The sequence below is a fragment of the Lactuca virosa genome, chromosome 2 (genome assembly GCF_052849685.1).
Source record: "Lactuca virosa cultivar CGN04683 chromosome 2, Lactuca_virosa_CGN04683_v6, whole genome shotgun sequence".
Taxonomy (NCBI): domain Eukaryota; kingdom Viridiplantae; phylum Streptophyta; class Magnoliopsida; order Asterales; family Asteraceae; genus Lactuca; species Lactuca virosa.
Genome location: NC_136427.1, coordinates 206,730,112 through 206,736,601, shown reverse-complemented (window position 1 = coordinate 206,736,601; position 6,490 = coordinate 206,730,112). Strand labels below are relative to the sequence as shown.

The 6,490-nt window shown below is 31.1% G+C and overlaps 1 long non-coding RNA gene across 1 annotated transcript; it reads left to right on the top strand.

Annotated features, from left to right (window-relative positions):
* The first annotated feature begins 211 nt into the window (after positions 1–211).
* LOC145156746 (uncharacterized) lies at positions 212–1,333 on the top strand. The gene is made up of 2 exons (XR_013736897.1): positions 212–560; positions 899–1,333. It is a non-coding gene; the product is annotated as an uncharacterized LOC145156746 (long non-coding RNA).
* The last annotated feature ends 5,157 nt before the right edge of the window (positions 1,334–6,490 follow it).

The window sequence follows — 6,490 nt, the reverse complement described above, 5'->3', positions numbered from 1 at the left end:
ATTCTCAATTGTTTTGTTTAAAAAATTATTTCTATGATAATATATTCTTAAAATAGAATCTCACAATTTAATTATCTAAAAATATTTAATATTATTATTCACAAATCAAGTAAGAAAAGTCAAATTGCTACAGCTGCTTTTGATAACTCAAATGCCCCATATTTTATTTATTACTACTTTCCCATAATTCCATTAGCCTCAAAAAGTCAAATTAAAACTTGTATACGATTTATCACATCTTAATCTCCAACCGTCTGCTTTCCCAACCCGTTCCCATTCTCCTTCTTATAACATCTTTCCCTTCTCTATCTTTTCTTAGCCTCTCAAATGGCATCAATTGCACGCCAGACTACCTACACTTCCCTCAACGACAATATATGCAGTCCTTTCTGGAGAATGATACAGACCATGGCCTGCAGCAGCATCAGTGGTTGGATGCTGTTATGCAAGTGTGGTAGACGAAAAAGAATTAGGGCATCAACATTAGCAGCAGGTGAGAAAGAGTAGGAGAAGACCTAGGGCTCAGAGTTCTCAGTATCGTGGTGTTACTTGCATATGTGGTTAGTTGATTATTACAATTATGAAATAGACTATCAACTTCTTCAGGAGTAAATCTGGATTCATGTAACCGGTTTTGCTAAAAACCGGTGATCATCTATTTGTTACAATACAATTTTCATATTAAATTACCGACAAACATGCGTTTAAGCATTGTAGCTTAAACACTTGATGAAAATGGCATTGGTACTATTCATTACTTGATTTTTCTCCACAATTATCTGTTTAAAACCTTCGTTCTATACCTTTTTTGCTTCAAAAACATTGTAGTTTATTACAGTGTTCCCAAATTACCATTTTACTCATAATTCATGTCCATTTTAAATTCTTTTTATATCAGGGAACATCTATAGAGAATCAAATTTGGGCTTGACAGATTCAACACCCATACACATCAGCTCGTCATCTCTTTGTTGCAGCATCATTAGGGCTAATTCAACAAACAATGTTTCATCATCATAATCATCTACCAGGTGTTATTGGAAGGTGTAGATGTATTATTCTGAAGGAAAAATCAGTTGACGGGATAAATGGCGGAAGTATATACCTACACTCCTTGCACTAATGTAACTTTATCCTCTAACTCATGTTGTCGATTTATACCTAATTAGTTCGATATTACATTGAAAAATCATAGGAGGGTCAAGGGAGACCAAATCAGTTGGCTCTTCATAGATGTCAAAAGGATAGATCTGAGTTCATAATTGCTCAGAATACAAAAGGGATATTATGTTGCACAGAGAACATATAGTTATGTCGAAAGTTTAACTGCCAATTCCATGGGTTCTTAATTCCATATTTGGATCAGGTCCTTATTCTAAAAACTTCACTATAATCTAATAAGACAAGAATTTTATGTTTTTTATTTTATTCCAATTCCAATGAACAAAGTAACCCCATTAATACGTGTGTTCTTTTGGAAAATAAATTGACGCCAATCTTCTTTTATGACATCTTTCACTTTTAACCAATGAGAAGGAGTCAGTAACTCTCATTGCCAATCGTATGAAGACAATAGTAATTCTATAAATAACAAAATAACCCACATAAGTATGTTGATGGGGTGTTTGGGATTTGTTATTCAAGATACCTTATGTTTTTCTTTAAAAAGGCTTATTAGATTATTCGACCAAAATTGAGTTTTCAAAAGGACATCCTCCAATTAATTCCACGTTCTTCAACTCTTCTTTTCCGCACTCAAAACATCGAATTTACGCAGTTCAAAATCGAATTATCTCTATTTTAAGTTTAGAAATATTATGAATTCAAAGGAAATTAATTATTTTAGCACAAAATTAACACAAGATGAAATTTATCAAGCATAGTATTGTTTCGGATGATGTTTGTGTTTGGAGTTGGGGTCGCAATACTTGTATCCTTTTCGCTATTAATTCCATTTATATTAAGATGTGATGATATTCGGTTCAATATGATATTTTGAATCATTGTCATTGACATCATCATAAATGGTCAACTCGGTCAACGAAGCTTAATTCCAACTTTGGTACTGGTGTTTAGTGAGCGAGCGACACAACCCCTCTTTATTGACAGACAGATGAATCAATATCGAAAACTAAAGCACGAATTTAGATTTCAAATTAAACTACCTTCATCATTACTTCTTCAGATTGTTGATGTTGTATATCACTAATTAATCTTCTTCTTCTTCTTTCATAAAAGTTGGAGGCATGATATAGCATGAATGATAGAAATCGTTTGCCAATTTTGAAAATAAAAGAGATGAAAAAGAGAAAGAAACATCGTGAAACAGAGAGAAGAATAGAAATGAATCACATTAATTAGCATGCAAAGTACTTCCCCCCTTTTTTCTTTAGTATTTATATCTAAAAGTCAATTTCTTTACAACAGATTATGTTACAATGTTACTATCCTCGATATCAAGTTGGTAAATTGGTTACTTTTCTTGTTCTATTTTGAGCCAACAAATTCTCTATTCCAACTAAATTTTCTTTGTCTGATGTGTCATTTTGTTAACTTGTATCAATATTCCTTTTCCACCCCAACCTCGTCCTAAAGGTTGAAATCATAATAAGTTTTTAGGAAGCATCCTACTTCCTCCCAAGTAGTAGAACAGAACTATGATGCATTCCTTTCCATGCTATAATAGACTGATGTTTATTTTGGCCCTCTTGATTTACCTCTATTTTATCCCGTATATGTAACCGGACTAAAATCAATAAAATGTTTTGGTAATGGAAAAGGAACTTCCAATGACTTCCCATGAATTGTTTTAGCAATGTAACATGAAAAACATCATGAATTTGAGCATCAATCGGTAATTCAGCCTGTATGCAACCTAACTACTTTTTTAAGAATCGGAAAAGGTCCGATATACCTTTTTTTCTTGCTTGTTGGGCATAGTTTTCAGGTGATATGGTTGCAACTTCACCATAACCAAGTCCCCTTTATTAAAATGAACAACACGTGGTTTGGAATCATGTAATTCTATGTTACCCAATAATGCAATATGAAACATAGATGGAATGGAATCACGTCATGCATTGTTTCGAAGTGAGTAAGCGACATAGAGTGTTTTGTCATATCTCTTTCTCCTTGTAGTCATATAGTCTCTTAGTTCTATTGAATTGCATCATTAAATCTTGACAATTAAATAAAATTGAACCAAGATGTTGCATCCTAATATTTCAGATCGTCTCAACCTAATAATTTTTCTTCTTACCATTTTACTTCCTTTCTTTTAAGCAGATACCTATCTTTCAAAATTTGACCAAATACTATTTTTTTAAATATAAAAAGTCTTTATTATTTTTAAAAAATTTAACTAAAAATATTTATACAAATAAAAGGTTAATAATGCCCAACTTTTTTCATTAAACTAAAATTTTAAAAATTATATAAACTTAACTAAAAATTACACCCTATTATCACTGCACTTTTTTGTTATTTCTCTCGGTCTTGCGCCATTAACCAAAACCATTCTTTCTTACAAAAAAAACTTCATCTAGTAGATTAGGTCCTCTCAAGATTCTGCATATGTTGTTCACATCCTCTATTCCGGGAGTCCTTATTCAACTTTTCAAATTTAAAATCTTCACACTTCAAAGCTGTAGATTAACATCCTTTCGCTGGACATATCGGGTCTTTACAAGAATAAGAAAGATTGTTTTGGATACATGAATCTTTCTACGATACAAGTTCAATGGAAATTCCAGAATGTGCCATTTATTATTATTATAAAATGAAAAAAAAGATCGTACCTTTGACCAAATCCTATTCCAGTCGTTATTTTTTTTTCCATGGAAAACCTAAGTTCAAAGTAAATTGGTTTGTTGATTACGATCTCTATCTTTTGTATCCCTTTCGTTTTAATGTTCTCATTTTTAAAAATTGATCAAAGCAAGATACCAATGAAACTATAAGAAGAAAAAGATAATTGGTCTTGGTGTGATTAATGTTAGTGTTGGTGTTCCACATATTAAGTAAACCGTCATATCTTAAGTTAAAAGAATCACATGTTTACATTAGTTCAGTAAGATATAATGAATATCTAATACATAAACAACAAATATACCCAAAATTAAAGGTAAATAATGAATAAATTAATTAATACCTTGTTTAAGCGTCTAGATTCACAATACAACATGGAGTGAATTCGCTATCTACAAGTAGGATGCTATGATAAGCAAATAAAGCAAAGCTTGTTGCAATTTTATATATTCAACCAAAAGAAGAAAAAGTTTATCTTTCTCGGCTGGCTTTGATACATTTATAGTCATGTAGGATGTTATAACAAAGCAACTATAGTAGGATGTTATAGGAAGCAAATAAAGAAAAGCATATTGCTATTTTTTTCCTTAACTTAAATAGGAAAGTATGATATTTTCCAATGGATTTGATACATCTATATTCAAGTAGGAGGCTATAATAAGGAAAAACACAAAGTACACTGCTATTTTTTAGTTTAACAAAAATAAGAAAAAATAATAATTTCTAGTGGCTTTGACGCATCTATATTAATTATGAAGGATGCTATAACAAGCAAATAAAGAAGAATGATATGATAAGCAGATAAGGCAAGGAATGTTGGTAGTTTTTGAGTTTAAACAAAAGTAGGCAAATATGATATTTAAAGCACGTTGGTATTTTTTATGTTTAAACAAAAGTAGGAAAATATGTTATTTTCTGGTAGCTTAGATGCATCTAAAATTATGCAGGATAGTATATGTCACTACTACAAAACAACTCTTTTAATGACACGTATTGTGTGTCATAATGGGGTATGGATGACACACAAATGCTTGTCGTTAAACCCCCAATTATAAAGGAGTACGACAAACATTTACGTGTCGTAAGCTTAGGACATGTATTTACAACATGCTATACATTGCGTGTCATTAAGGACTTTGTCATAAAGGAAGACGACACACATTTTTATGTATCATGATATTCAATTTTTACAAAAAATATAGAGGAAGGCGAGGTGGCGACTTAGAATTTGCAAAGAGAAATATGTCCGGCGTGTGGAGATCTAGAGGAGAGAGTGACGAGGTAGGGGAAGGGAAGGTACTTAAAAATTTAGGGGGATATCTACCCCCCCCCCCCCCCTCTTAATTATTAAGGAGGGAGGACACACGTCAGGTAGTGAAAAAGAAAATAAAATAGGGCGCTATAAAAGCATAGAACCAAACCACGTTTAGACGCTCTAATTTGTCTTAGTTTCCCTATTTTAACGGGTAAACAGTTGTTTTGTTTTAAGTTTTCCGGTTCATGTTTTTTATATCATCTCTCAGGTGGTTAAACAAAAAAAAAGGAAAAAATTATATCATATTTTATAATGTCATGTTTAAGTTTACATTTTAGTCCTGATATTTAAATAATTCTTAATTAAAGTGGTCATCAAAAGGCAACATAATATGATAATGTCATGTTTAACTTACAATCTATTCCTAATATTTCAATAGTACTTATTTAATATTCTATTAATTCGCATGGGAGATTAGTCGATTCACGGAATGGCCAGGAAACGCTTGTTAGAAAAGTTCATTTTCCAAAATAAATTAAAAGGTATTAACTTTTCTGTAAGAAAAAATAAGTTTGGATATGTTGAATATTTATAGTTTTCTCACGGTACATACACCATTCTCAATTGTTTTGTTTAAAAAATAATTTCTATGATAATATATTATTAAAATAGAATCTGACAATTTAATTATCTAAAAATATTTAATATTATTATTTATTATTGTTGTAAAATACGACGGATCCAAATTGACTTAAATAATATTAGCTCAATGCGGAATGGGATCAAAAATTATCAAAGCGTAATAATCACAACGAAATACGAATAAAATAAATAGAATAGAGACACAGGAATTTACGTGGAAACCCAAATCGGGAAAAAACCACGGGCGGAGGAAGCCGAGAAACAATTCACTATAATTTGCAGTGTTTACAGGGATTATGAAAGAGATTACAAATAGAGTGGGAGAGCTAAAATATACGGTGGTGTATCAATATATATATATATATATATATATATATATATATATATGTATAGTAAAGCATTACTATACATATATATATATATATATATATATATATATATATATATTTGATTTGGTTCGTGGGGTTATGTTGTAATGAAATGGGTTAGGCTATTTATAGCCAAAGGAATACCAAACGAATTGAACTATATATGCCGTCCAAAGAATTTGCGCCTACCAAATTAGAATAACAAATAGATATATATTACTATTTATGGTCAAAAGGTTGGCAATGTGAGGCGCCTCCATTTATGACCAAAATTGTTGCGCCTCCATCTTCTAATTCATATATATTAGTCAAAGTCTCCGTCCATTATTATTTCACATTTCTTATATATTACTATTCATAGTCAAACTATGAATAGTAAATGATAAGTTACGGAAATAACCCCTGAACTATTTGCCAC